The 13,824-nt window shown below is 36.4% G+C and overlaps 1 protein-coding gene across 6 annotated transcripts in view; it reads left to right on the forward strand.

The window, feature by feature from the left end:
* Macrod2 (mono-ADP ribosylhydrolase 2) overlaps positions 1-13,824 on the forward strand; it is a 1,966,896-nt gene that overhangs the window by 101,798 nt on the left and 1,851,274 nt on the right. The window lies entirely within an intron of this gene.

The raw sequence follows: 13,824 nt of genomic DNA on the forward strand, positions 1-13,824 counted from the left end.
CATAAATGATAAAGGAGTCAAAACACCCCCTATAGAAAGTCATCAAATCACAAAGAGAAACAAAATGGGTTTAAAATTTTAAAAAGAATACATTTGGAGATGTAATTATCATGCTACAGCATAGTAACTATGATAATCTTCATTTTTCAACCTGACTGGATGCAAGGGGTTGGTAAAGCACACCTCTAGATGTGTCTTTGATGACATTCTCCAAGGTGATTATGTCATAAGGACTCTGACCTAATCAGTAGATTTATCCCCTGATGAATTAGTAGTGTGACACATTATTGAGAAGTGGTAAAATGTAGAGGGTGTGATGTGCTGTCATTGGAAAAAGTGGGTCACTGGCCCCTTCCTGAGTCCTCCTTTCTCTCTTCCTTGACTGCCATCATGAGAATGCTTTTTCAACCATATCTTCCTACCACGATGGGCAGACACCTTGAGCCCAAATAAATCCTTCTTTTTTTTGAAATTGTTTAGTTAAGTATTTTGTTATCTAACTAATGTGACAACTGTAGATGATAATATTGTATTATACACTGAAAATTTGCAGAGAGAATATATATATATATATATATATATATATATATATATATATATATATATATATATATCTCCCCATCTCTCCTGTGGGTAGTGCTGAGGATCAGAACCAAGACCTCTGTATCTCTGTGTGCTAGGGAAGTTGTATCTCCAATCCAAGAGACTCTATCATGTCTTTCCACTATGTGTCTACACACAAAAGTTAGTGTACAATGTGGACATGCTAACCAGATTGATAGTAATTATTTCATAATGTATATATGCATTAAAGCCCTTAAATATATGTTATATATTTATACAAATACTTACACTTTATATTTACTTGTCATTATTACCCAGTACAGATTGAAAATGATACTCTTTAATTTTCAGGAGTTAATATGAATAGTCTACTTTTGAAAATAAATAAGAAATTTCCTTTATTTCTCTTAAGAAAAAAAGTATTTTCCCACTAAAATCAAACAAGAAAGAAAATATCTGATATTCTCAGTGGGTCTACAAAACCATCCATGGTAAATACAGAATGTTAGTGTTTAGACTATTAGTAGATTTGAATAGAATATTTATCCATACTTGCAGATTTTATATAGAAATGAAAAATCTTAGGATGGTACAAGGTGGTATGTCAATTATTGCTTTGTATCTTTGCCCTATTGATAAATTGTCACCAAGTTAATACTGTTGTAAAGTCTAAGGCTGTAGTATTCTGATATTCTATCAAATAAAATCAAATCTACAAAGTGGAAGGAAAGCTTTTTGTAATAGAGTAGCATGCTGTGTCTTGAATGTGTATGTTTTGTTTGCAAGGAAAAATTACTATTTACATTTTAATATCTATTAAAGACAAAATGAAAGCTTTTTAAATTTAAATAGACATTTTCTTTTATTAGTTGTGTAAGCAAATGCCTGAAAATATAGTAGTAAAAAAGATCTAAAAATGTTTTTCTTTTGACTTAGCATAGAATTTGATCTAGATATTCAGTTTAGCTGGAAAGAAGCCGATCCATTTTTCTGCAGTACTGAGGCCCTGAACTACAGTTGCTAATATACCTTGATGATACTTCTTGTATTTTCAGTATTCCTTCCTCTTTTGACCATTGGTATAAAATATCTGCTTTTTTGCTGCAAGGAGTGGTAATACAGTATGCATCTTTGATCTGGTTGCTAATAGATGACTTCTGAACAAACCTCAGATGGAGAGATGCCTGGCTTTTCTTTCATTTCAAGCCTGGGCATGGTCAGGTAGAATGTAGCCATAGAAAGCTCTTTATTTTCTCATCAGTCATCAATAGTCTTAGACAGGATAGGTAGGTACCTAGTGAGCTCCTGTTCTTACCTGTCATTCACCTTCCCTTCTGGGTTGGAGAAACAAAGAAACTTTAACATGCTTTACTTGGATAGACATCTGGCCTTTCTGCTTTTTACCACACATGGAGGATGAGAAATTTTCCTTATTTTAGTTAGTGTTTTGGATGTATTGTGTGTAGGATGGTTTTTTTTTTTTTTAGATTAAGTACAAGATTGTGTGATTTCAGTGATGAGTCCCAGTGATAGTGAAATTTTATATCTATTGAGTTGTGTAGGACAGAGAAATAGAGCATTTTCCCACTCCCAATACACTAGATAATTAATTTCCTATTTATCCATGAGCCTTCGGCAGGTCTTTAGCTGAGATACTTCAGATTCCTCATTCATGAAATAGGACCAGAGTCTGGGGATGCAACTTAGTTGGGAGGAACACTTGTCTAGCTTTCAGGAAGCTTTCATTGTTGAACCCCAGTACTGTATAAACAAGCTTGGTGGCTCAGGTCTGTAATTCCAGTACTTTGGATGTGGAGGCAGGAAATTGAAGTTCAGGGTTTTCCTTGGCTACATCCTAGCAAGTTAGAGGCCAGTTGTCTAAAGAAGATGTTGTCTCTGAATAAACAAAGCCAAGAGGACCAGATGAGTAAAAGCAATAATATCTATAATTCACTAAGGTTTTGGGATCAATAATGTCTGGGTTTGAATCGTGGCTGTGCCACTTCATATTCTCACCTGTCCCTCACTTCCCCCTCTCCTACTCCTTTTATCTTGGTATAGGGGACCAAACATAAGACCTCACAAAGTTCAGTAAGTTTTCTACCACTGAGCCTCATTTCATAGTTTGTTTTGGGGCTTACTATTTGGTCTTACTTCATTTGTAAAAGGAGATGATACCTATCCACTAAAATTTGTTATAAAAATTAAAAGGGATTTTCTGTACAAAGAGCATATGGAGGACACATAGCAAGCCCTTAACATAATATTTTTGAAAATACTCATTTTAAATAAAATCCTCTTTTTAACTTTATTCTGTCTTTGCAACAGCCTCATCTATTCATTTGCATAATGAATGTGTATAGTGCTTCCTGTGTGCTATCTTCTGTACTAAGCATGTTTCAAGTATTGTCTTTGATGCTTACAGGTATTTCACAAAGTGAGGGCTTGTTTTCTTAATGTGAAATTGAATTAGAAACAATCTAAAAACTTCACCAAGGCTGTGCTGCTGAGAAGTAACAGCTGTCTGGTTTAAGAACCACTGCATTTGCATCACACACTTGTCTGTTTTCCTATTCACTGTCTTGGTTCTTCTTAGGAAGATTGAAGACTTTGCAGCTTGCTCTGCTTTGTATTTAGTGGCGCTTCAGAGACTTCCATCAGGCCAGCAGAGGTAGCTTGTTTTTGTCACCAGGGTGTGCTGTGATTCCACCAATCAGAACTTACTGCAGGTGCTGTGAGGCTGCCTGGAATCTCTTCATGTCTGCTGCTGCTTAGCGACCAGGGGTTTTCAGTTTGGAGCGCTCTTATCACCTGGGCAACTGCTGGAGACCCCCAATTCATTTTCTTTCTGTGTTATGCCTCCAGTCCATGCTCATGGTACCCTCTTGTGAAGGAGGGCACTAGTGCATCTTGCCTGGCAGTGGTAGTAACGTGCCTGAATGTTCCTGAAGAGCTCTGTCACGTCATTATTTTGCTAAGAAAACTGATGATTTTAAAAGTCTAACATCAGTAATATTCTCTGATGTTTGCAACTGCTACACTTTTAGAACTTGCATCATCTACCTGCTAAGTTCATGATAAATTTGAAATTTATCAGCATTTCATTAAAATGATCATGTATTTAGTAGATGTTTCTTATAAAATATGAAAAATTTTATAATTGAAAGCTTTATTATTATGAATAAATAGTATCTGAGATTCCAGTTTCATAAGGCCATTTCATATTCACTTGTGTATTAAAATGATAATATAGTGAAGATTATAAAAAGCATAAATTGAGTAAAGCCTTAGGGTAGGTGCATATACACACATACAAAATATTTTGAAATATCTCTGGCAGACTAATACAGCATTGTATAATAAGTTACAAAAACACCTTTTTTTCTTTCTCCCTCCCTCCCTTCCTCCCTCCCTCCCCCTCTCTTTCTTTGTTTCTTTTTTCTTTCTCTGTTTTTTCTTTCTTTGTTTCTTTTCCTTCCTTCCTTCCTTCCTTCCTTCCTTCCTTCCTTCCTTTCTTTCTTTCTTTCTTTCTTTCTTTCTTTCTTTCTTTCTTTCTTTCTTTCTTTCTTTCTTTCTTTCTTGCTTCTAACCTAGAAAGCTTGATGAGTGAGAAGTTTAAACAGCTTACTCACAGAAATCAAGGTATTCACATGGCTGTGATCTTGTCTTTAAAAACTGCTTTTATACATTTTCAGTATATTAATTAATCTGTAGTTTTTCTTGAAAGGGTCCTTGCTTTCTCACTGTTAGAAGGGATTTGTCAGGAGTCTGGGCTGTTCTGTGAGATATTCTGGGAAATGATTTACATTACTTTGGCAAAGAGACTCCTATCTCCAGATAATACTGTCTTTAAGCAAACAGTGTTTGTGTAGCCACCTTGCAGCAACATTTAGTTTGAAGATAGTGTTTCACATGCTTGATAAAGTAATGAAATCATTGACCAGTAGGAATCTTAAGTGGGGCTAGAATTTTACAGCAGTGTGATAATTTTGTTTAATGTGGACATTTTTATAATGTCTAACATGTATGGAATTTGTGCTCAGTGACCACTTGTAAGAAGAAAAGAAAAATCAATGCAAGAAATTCCAATTTGTTAAAAATATTTCTTACCTCTTTTTTTCTTAATGGAATCACTGCATAGTATGTTGATTCATGCATACTTTAAAATGTGAAGGCTCTGTTGAAGCCACTGTGGAATAAGCAATTTTTTCATTAATCACATAGATTTATGATTTCTTGCATGTCTAAAATTAATTTTTCTGGAAAAGTTAGCAAATGAAGTATAGTATAAAATATGTAGTTGAAACTATCTTATAAACAAGATAAAGTGTCATTGTTGGAAAAAATATCTGGATGAGAAAGTGGACAAAATTTACACTGGACAACATTCCCCATCCTCATTTGGTCTGAATTGTGTGCTTTTTGTATCTTTCATTTCTACAAAATCATATTTTTAAAGATGTTTTAGGAAAAAAATTCTGGTGCTTGAATAAATGTGGATGAATAGTATTTAGTTAGCCGAAATTGCTTTTTTCTTGTATGTGTGGCAGTTTATGAGTGGCTTAAATAACTGAAATGTATATTAAGACAGATGTTTTTTCATTTTCAAAGAATAATCAAAAGAAAAAAATTGATGTGTGAAGATACAGTTATTGTAAATGATATATTACACATTTTTCCCCATTTTCCTAAAACCCAGGCCTGGCATCATTGCTTTTTATAAGTTATATTTTTCTATAAAAGTATTTATTGAACTTAAGCATTTTAATGAGATTTTAGGACTGTCCAACCTTAGAGTTTTCTTACTTTCTTGGCCCAGTCTTCCCTTTGACCTGTTTCTGTTCATTCGCTTGTTTTCTGCCTCTTATGACTTGGTTCACTTTTTATTCACTCAGCTACTAGTCATTACCTGCCTGTGTTCCCTGGTTCAGTACTGGGATAGGGCACTGGATGTAAGAAGACAAGGTCCTGTGCTAGAATGCATCTTCATAGAGATTATGTTACAGCCATGGACCAAATAATTGAATTAATAGTTGTGTATATTAAATTCTGTATTTTTTGTAATGCTGGGGATAAAACTCATGCATACCAGGCAAGTGGCTTACCACTGCTCTATGCTCCAGTGTTATAATATTTGTAAGCAGTCACAGTTTTATATTTTTACAACAGAAAACATTTCCTGTTTGTTCAGTGAACTTTGGAAGTAGCCTACATGTTTTGTTGATGAAGATGGTGTAGAGTAGGGAGAGACAACATTGATGTGTTATTTGTGTCAGCACAGCTTTAGTGGCACATAACTATGGGCGTGTTTCCCACTATACTGTTTCAACTTTTGTCTACAGAATATTCCTTACTTCCACACTGTTCTCACAAGGCTTCTGTGTTCAGTCATTCTGTATCTCAGCTGGCAACTCTACTTCTACTGTTTGATTTTCACTAAAGAGAATTACAGTTTTGCCTTAAGTTTTTTGCCCTATTCCTTGGTTGCAGTGTTCTCTAGCTTTCCCTGGTTGTCTTCCACATTGTGTTAGGTACAAGTAAATATCAGTTAATGTCATGCTTAGTTTTTGTTTATGATCCAGCTCAGAGCTGGAGTTAAAAAACACTGTCAATTAATTTGTGTTTATTTCTCATAGATGTCAAAAGAAAAATCTTTGAGCAAAAAATTGGCTCTTTTATTTGTGTTTATTTTACTTGGAATTATTAACAGTAGGTTAAAGATGTACTCTAGAGAATGTCAGAAGTACCAGTTTCTAATGTTTTCTTACCAACAACCTCCTAGGTAGTAGATCTTTGGTAACAGGAATACTTAGAAATCCAGGGTGAACTTTAACTCGTTTTTACATTCTCAAAAGTAAGTTTTACAGTAGTTAATATTTACCAAATTAGTAATTTGAAAACTATACACATGTGCTTGCTTTGGCAGCACATATACTAAAATTGGAATGAAAACTACACACAATATTTCCATTGTACTTTCTCAAATTTAAATTCTCTGTTAAAATCCTCATGGAAAGTTTGGGCTTCCAAAAGATTTTTTGTAAATGCTTACATTTTCAAAGTGAAAAGCAGTGAATTCTTTTGAACCTTGAAGGGTTAATGACTAGGTCAATATTAGCATAATGTTAACATAATTGTTTCTTGCTTATTGCCCTATTGGAAGCTAGTGTAGTCACTGCCTAGGAGACTGATGTAAAGCAGTGGTGTTTCTTTATAGGACTGACTATGCTCCCCATTAGTTTCTTGCCAGTCTTGCATTACTCTGGAACTTTAGTGGTGTGGACAAGATGAGTGAAAACTGTGACTTTTGTGTTTTCATTCTGTCTTTTACCATTGGTTCTACTTGGTCTCACATTTCCTGTAGCAGGAATTCTAGTTAATTGGAGGAGGGGCACATGAAAAAGAAAGACATATAACCTAGTAGCTGATGTATATCTTTCTAGAACCTATTGAGTGCAGTTTTACCATGTAGAAATTATCTGTTCTTGCCTGCTCTTAAACAGCTTTCTCTTTGCCAGTGGGGAAATCAGGGGAAATGAAGGAGATAGGATGAAAGCAGATTCACAATTAAGCAGTCCATGCTCCCCTCCTGGATGGAAGTGACTAGGAAGAGAAGAGCTAGAAAACAGTGCTCCTCAAGTGCTGTTTACCACAGTCACCCAGAGAGAGCACAAAGGGCCTGCCTGGTTTCTTAAAATAGGCTAGGAGTTTTGTGTGTGCACCATTGCCCAGGTGAGTCTAACAAACCGAGGGTTGAGAGCTGTAGGGGGTGAAGCAAAAAGTGATCCTAGTATATTTGCACTTGAGCCTGTTGTGTGGTTAAGAGAAAGAGGTGAGGACAGGTGGGAGAAAGACTTGCCTTCTGGGAAGGGCCCCTGTCACATGGTATGTAGATGTTTCCGAATGATCACAGGGACACCTTGAGGTAGGTACTGCCTCCTCTTTACAGAGAAGCAAACCAAACTCACAGCAGGCAAATACATTTCCCAAAGTGACTGCAATGACTGGAGTTTAAACACCTTCAACTTGGTGGGAATCCAAAGACCATCTGCTCATGCCATTCATTTATTCAGAGGAAGAAATTGATCTGATTCCCAGTTTTCTCATAAGCATAATGAGATTATTAATAGCACCCCACTGAGCTATCCAAATTAAATGATATATGCAAAACACTTAAAATAGTGCAACCACTTCTGAAGTAAGCCCATCATCATAATCATCATTAGTAAATACTTTGCTCTTTGTTATGGACTGGTTGCCTTGTTACAGGTGAGGGATACAAACACCAGAAGCTGTTACTTGTTCTCAGCAATTTAAGAACAGAAAACAGCATGGTGAAAAGCAGGGTAGTCCAATTTGGCTTCTTTGGCCAAATTAAATGAAGAATTGTCTTAAGTCACATGTTAAATATACAAACACTATCAAAAGCTGATGAGAGGGAAAAAAGAGGTCTGTGTATAATTTTCATGATACCTGCCACAGAAAGAGATTTGTCTCTTGAGGATAGGACCTGTAAACGTCTAGGAAAGAGACATGTTCTTTTTGTTGTTGTTGAAGATTGTAGTTTCATTCATTGTATTTGGAATTGGGGGCTAGGAAAAGTCTCAGGATTCAACTCTACAAAGTTGTCTTCTGATTTCCACATGAGTGTAGATGTAATTCAGTTTATATGTAGCCAACGGTTTTATCAGACAAGAAACACAGAGCCAATTCAGAGAAGAAAGCCAAGAGGTCAGAGCCAAGAGCCTCACCCTTCCTGATTCAGGGATCCTCCTCAGCCCCAAGAGCTCTCCGAAAGAGAGCCCTACTTCCTGTGTGTCTGTCTCTATAGTTTCCTTGTTCTGCCTTCTCATTGGTTGTAAACCCAATCATGTGACTGCCTCGTCACTGCCTGTATGTACCGCCCTCCAGGTCCTTAAAGGCGTACACCACCACTGCCACGCACTTGCTATGGCTCTAATAGCTCTGACCCCAGGCAACTTTATTTATACCACCACACATGAGCACTAAGATATGCTCATTTCCCACAATAATAATAAATAAATACATTAAGATTAACCACTTGTTTAAATGAGGTAAACATACACCTTGAAGGTAAAAACCAACTTATCAATACAGCATTTAAACGAGTAAGATGGGTTGGTAAAACTGTTTTGCTACCAGGCCTTAAGACCTGAGTTTAATTACTGGAACCCACACAGTAGAAGGAAAGAACTGAGATCTGATTCTTTTAAGTGATCCTCTGACCTCTACAAGAGTGCTGTAACATGCGTGCACACACATGATAAATATAAAAAAAAAGAAAAGAAAATGTGCAAGTGACACATTTGTGTTCACTGAAAGTAGAGTCAAACATATACCAAAATATGGATTAATTTCCTAAAAATCATGAAAACTCTTTTCAAATCTCCTGTCAAATTGAAAAGCAAGGGTACATTTTAAAAAAACTATTTAGCCAATATGTTAAAATGAATAAAACTGTTTGCATTAGTTTGTGTTTCCCTGGAACACCCATGGTTTAGAGCACTGTTATCATTTGAAACAGTGTATTGATAAGTTGGTTTTCACTTTGAAGGCACATACTTAACTCACTTAAACACATGGTTAAATCCAGCAAATCTTAAGTCTGTTAGCCTGTTTTCATCATCAGATTCAGCCACAAATTTTGTTTTGATATAATAAATGACTTGTTAATATGTCTCAAGTCATAAAGGCCTTTAAACATTTGGCCTTTACTTGAATGTATGTTTTACTGCTTCATATAAACATTATGGTTGAGTTTTGTCCTTAATGGTATTGAGACATCATTTATTCATTTACGATGTATTCATCATCAACACCTTAGAGATGGCATCTAACATCTAACAACAGTGGCAGCTGGGCTATGGTTTTATCTTCCGTGCTGGCCTCCATTGCCAAAGTACATGTTTAATTAGTGCTTCTGTTCTCCAAACTTTTTTCCAGTTTATTTAATTCATTGGTGAGAGAAACTGATTTTATGAATATCTTCCCTGCTTTTTTTCCAGGGAAAAAAGCATGTATGCTACATAACTTTTTACAATAGGATCCATCTGAGTTGTAATTTTAACAAAATTATTTTGTTGAGAAGAGAAATTTTTTTATTTTGTCCCTATAACACAATCCTTTGTATACATAGAATTTGCCATGATGTTTTTGCATATAATGACTTTTCAAATTATAGTCTTCAAAAACTCGTGCAAATTTCCCACAAATTAAGCAGAGGACCTACTTGTATCAGCATAAAAGTCTTCATCTGTCTAGTCACCTTCAACAATTTTCCTTTATCCATATTTTTTCTCTTGAGTGTTCTCTTATATAGAATGGGTACTAGGACTCAAAAATAATGATAGATAAGGAACTCTATTTACTTTTATTATGAAACTGAATTGATGGGAAAAATTAGGTGTGGGCCCTTCTGCATCTCAGCTGAAGATGCAGTAGGAAACAGAGGGTTGGTTGTAAAGTATGGTGGATGATGCATAGGCAGGGTGTGGAAATAACCTTAATAACCAAATAAAATACTTAATTATCTCCTAAATTACATTAAACACCTGTTGTTTGCAATGGCTATATAATCCCTGCAATTTACTTGCCAAGTGACCATGATCACATGATCACCTGATAGTTCCAATTCAAGTCTACCTGGAAGATAATACAGGAAGCTGGATATGGAAGTAAAATGGAAACATTCATACATACTGTTAGTAAAAGCATACATATATTTATTTTGTATGATATTATAATGTGACACTGTCATCTATGAAGTTCATGCCTGAGAGCCTTGTTGTTGAGTTACAAAATAAAACAAAATGTCTTAGTTAATGTTTTAGTGCTGTGAAGAGTCAATATGATTAAGCAAGCTTATATAGAATGAACCTTTTAATTTGAATCTTGCTTACAGTGTCAGAGGGTTAGTCCATAAACATTGGGACCAGGAGCATGACAGCAGGTACACAGGCATGGTGCTAGAGCAGTAGCTGAGAGTTCACATCTGATCCACAAATTGGAGATGGGAGAGAGGGCGGGGGAGAGGTGGGGGAAGGTGGGAGGGACAGAGACAGAGACAGAGAAACGCTGGGCCTGGTGTGGGCTTTTGAAACCTCAAAGCTCACCCTCAGTGACATGTTGTGCGCTCTTTTGTTTGTGTTCTGACAAATAAAGCTTGCCTGCAGATCAGAGGGTGTAACTAGCCACTAGTTAACCATAGAGGCCAGGTAGTGGTGGCACATACCTTTAATCCCAGTACTTTGGAGGAAGAAGCAGGAAGATTAGGAGTTCAAGGCTATCCTGGGCTACACATATGATTGAACCAGTCTAAAGAAAAACAGTACCAGGCCGTGGTGGTGCATGCCTTTAATCCCAGCACTAGAGAGGTGGAGACAAAATATAAGGTGGGTAGAGACAGGATCTCGCCCCTCATTCTGTCTGAGATTTTGTAGTGGTAAGAAGTCTCTCGTGGCTTCTGCTCTGCTCTTCAGTTTTCACCCTCGATATCTGACTCTGGGGTTTTATTGTTAAGACTAATTAGGATCATGCTTTAGTGACACACTTTCTCCAAAAAGACCACACCTTCTAATCCTTCCTAAATAGTCTACCAACTGGGAATTGAGCATATGAACCTATGGGAGCCATTCTCTTTACTCCAACCACCACATACAACAAAACCAAAATCTCAGAAAGTCCCATGATGTTTTAGTTCAGTTAAGATTTTGTGTTTCATTTATAGCTATAGTTGGCTGCATATAGCTATGAGCTGCTGGTTGGATACCCTTGGCTTAAAGGAATATGGTACTTCTGGATGTCCTTTATAAAATGAGAATAAAGTGAAGGATAACAATGTATACTAAAATGAAGAGATGGAGCTGGAGGGGCTTTTGCCCAGGTCAGGGGCAGGCTTCCCATATTCCAGCCTTCTACTGAGTGCATTTTAGCTTGTGCCTCCGGGAAACTTCTTATCGTTGAGTATGTGGATCTTTAAACTTAAAAAACAAAAAAAGAGACCTTGAACACTTATGGTTTGCTATATTCTTTCTGTCAAACCTATTTTTAAAAGTTGTGCTTTTATGGGGTGACTATGTATAGTGAAAAGCAATTCCTTTCAAGTTACTGGAGCGTCTAGATCTTTTGAGCAAGTTTTCATCATTTCTTATAACTTATACACAAATTTTATAGGTGTAAGAAAAATTGAATCTGAGATTAGTGAAATTTTATTGCATCTAGATATTAGAATTAAGATGATAATAAATAATATAGTTTAAATTGAACTTTTTTGGTAAATTAAGGTTTTAGAAGTTTATGAACTTGCACTTGATATCTTACTGATAACTTCCTTCTTGTTTATTCACACGCCCCTAAGTATTAACAGTGTCTAGTAAGTACAGTGCCTGACATCAAGCTGGTATTGAGGTACTGTCTTTATATGAATACTTGAATGAGAGCAGGGGAGAAAAGGTAGCTTAACAAATGGAGTACAGTTTGGCGCTGTCTTACCATGCTGGGTAAATTACTCTGATAGGCAGTCATTGCTTGTGAGTCTTTTTTGTAAACTTATTAGTTCTCTGAGAGTTTTGTGCATATTTTGATCATATTCTTCTTTCCTCCTCCAACTCTTTCTAGATCCAAACCACCTTCCCTACCCATCCAACTTTGTGTCTCCATTTTTTTCTTTCCTTTTTAACCTCTCAAGTCCAATTTGTGCTTGAGTGTGTGGTCTTCCACCAGAGTGTAGTCAACTTTACCACAGCCTACACTCTTAGAGAAAACTGTTTTTTCCTCTCCTAGCAGCTAAAAGTTGCCAGTAGTTTTGCAGCTAGAGTGGGGTTGTGTGTGTAACTCCTCTGTCTGGGCTGGCATTTGGTCTTTCTTGGTCTTGCATGGGTTTTTGTGCATGCTGTCACAATCACCGTGAGTTCATATGTGCAGCTGCCCTGCTGTGCTCAGAAGACAGTGTTTCCTTTTAGTCATCTGCCACTTTGACTCTCTCTGCCCACTCTTCCCAATGATCCTGAGCCTTGGTCCACAAGGTTATGTTATAGATGTCCCTTTAGGGCTGTGAATTCTGAAGTCCCTTGTTCTATGTGTCTTGACCATTTGTGACTCTCTCATCTTCCACTTCAATAGAAGCTTCTCAAGTGATGATTGCACTAATCTGGATATAATACATGTCATTAAGAGGAGATAACTACTTTGTCTACTTAGCAGAATAATAGTAGTAGGTTCTACCCTAGTTCTTGTAAAAGGTCTAGCCACAGGCTACTGATCTTGTAGTAGTACCAGTTTTGGTTTTCATCTTGTGGAGCAGGACTTAAATACAATCAGAAAATGATTGGTTATTCCAGTAGTTTTCTTGTCACTATTACACCAGTTGGCCCATCTTTCTGGGACAGTCATTTTTGTAACTTACAGTGTTCATAGCTCTGAATGACTGATAATTATTTATCTAATCTGGTTACATTTGTAATACCTGGTTGCATATGCAATACCTTTAAGTACTGTGAAAACTAGCCAGAAGGGATGAAAGTCTGTATCATTTTGCTTTTACCCTGATCTATGGCTCTCGTATGTGTTATATGTGTTAACTTCAACAATAAGGTCTTACTGTCGAGTCCTGGAAGATAATCAAAGCAATGGCAATAGCCTGTATTGTTTGGATGGCAGGGGTTTGTTTATGGGACCTCAAATGCCAACAACTCTAAAAGATGTAACCCATCCCTGGTCCTGGGTTTTTATTTGTTATCTTGTGGTGTATAGTTAGGTGCATTGTTTCCCTGTTATAGGATAACTCCATTTTAATTTTTTATGTTTGTGCACTTATAGTTTAGTTTAGGAAGCTTCTGTGGTAGTAGGTTTCCATATGTCTGTTTTGGAAAGTTGGCAATATTTAAAATTTGTTGGTTTTTAAATACCCAAAAATTCAATGTTTTAAAAAACAGTAACAATGATACCATTTAAACTAAGGAAAAAATCTACCTCTGGCCTGAATTATTTTCTGACTTTTCGAATGAGTCTCAAGTAGCCCATTACTTAAATCTAATTTTTCTGTAAGAATTCATCTAATTATGTCTTTTTTTATGCTCTTTCCTCGGCAAAGATTTTGAACACTTGGTCATCTCCTGTGGGCTTTCATATATACTGTCTTAATCCTTGAGAGTTTACAGTCAGTCAAGGATGGAGCGCTGTTATGTAGTCCTTCAAAATCAAGATTTTGGGACCACACTGCACACAATTTTTTTTTCCCTG

This window comes from Peromyscus californicus, unplaced genomic scaffold, assembly GCF_007827085.1.
Source record: "Peromyscus californicus insignis strain IS unplaced genomic scaffold, ASM782708v3 Scaffold_7__1_contigs__length_154581171, whole genome shotgun sequence".
NCBI classification, from domain to species: Eukaryota; Metazoa; Chordata; class Mammalia; order Rodentia; family Cricetidae; genus Peromyscus; species Peromyscus californicus.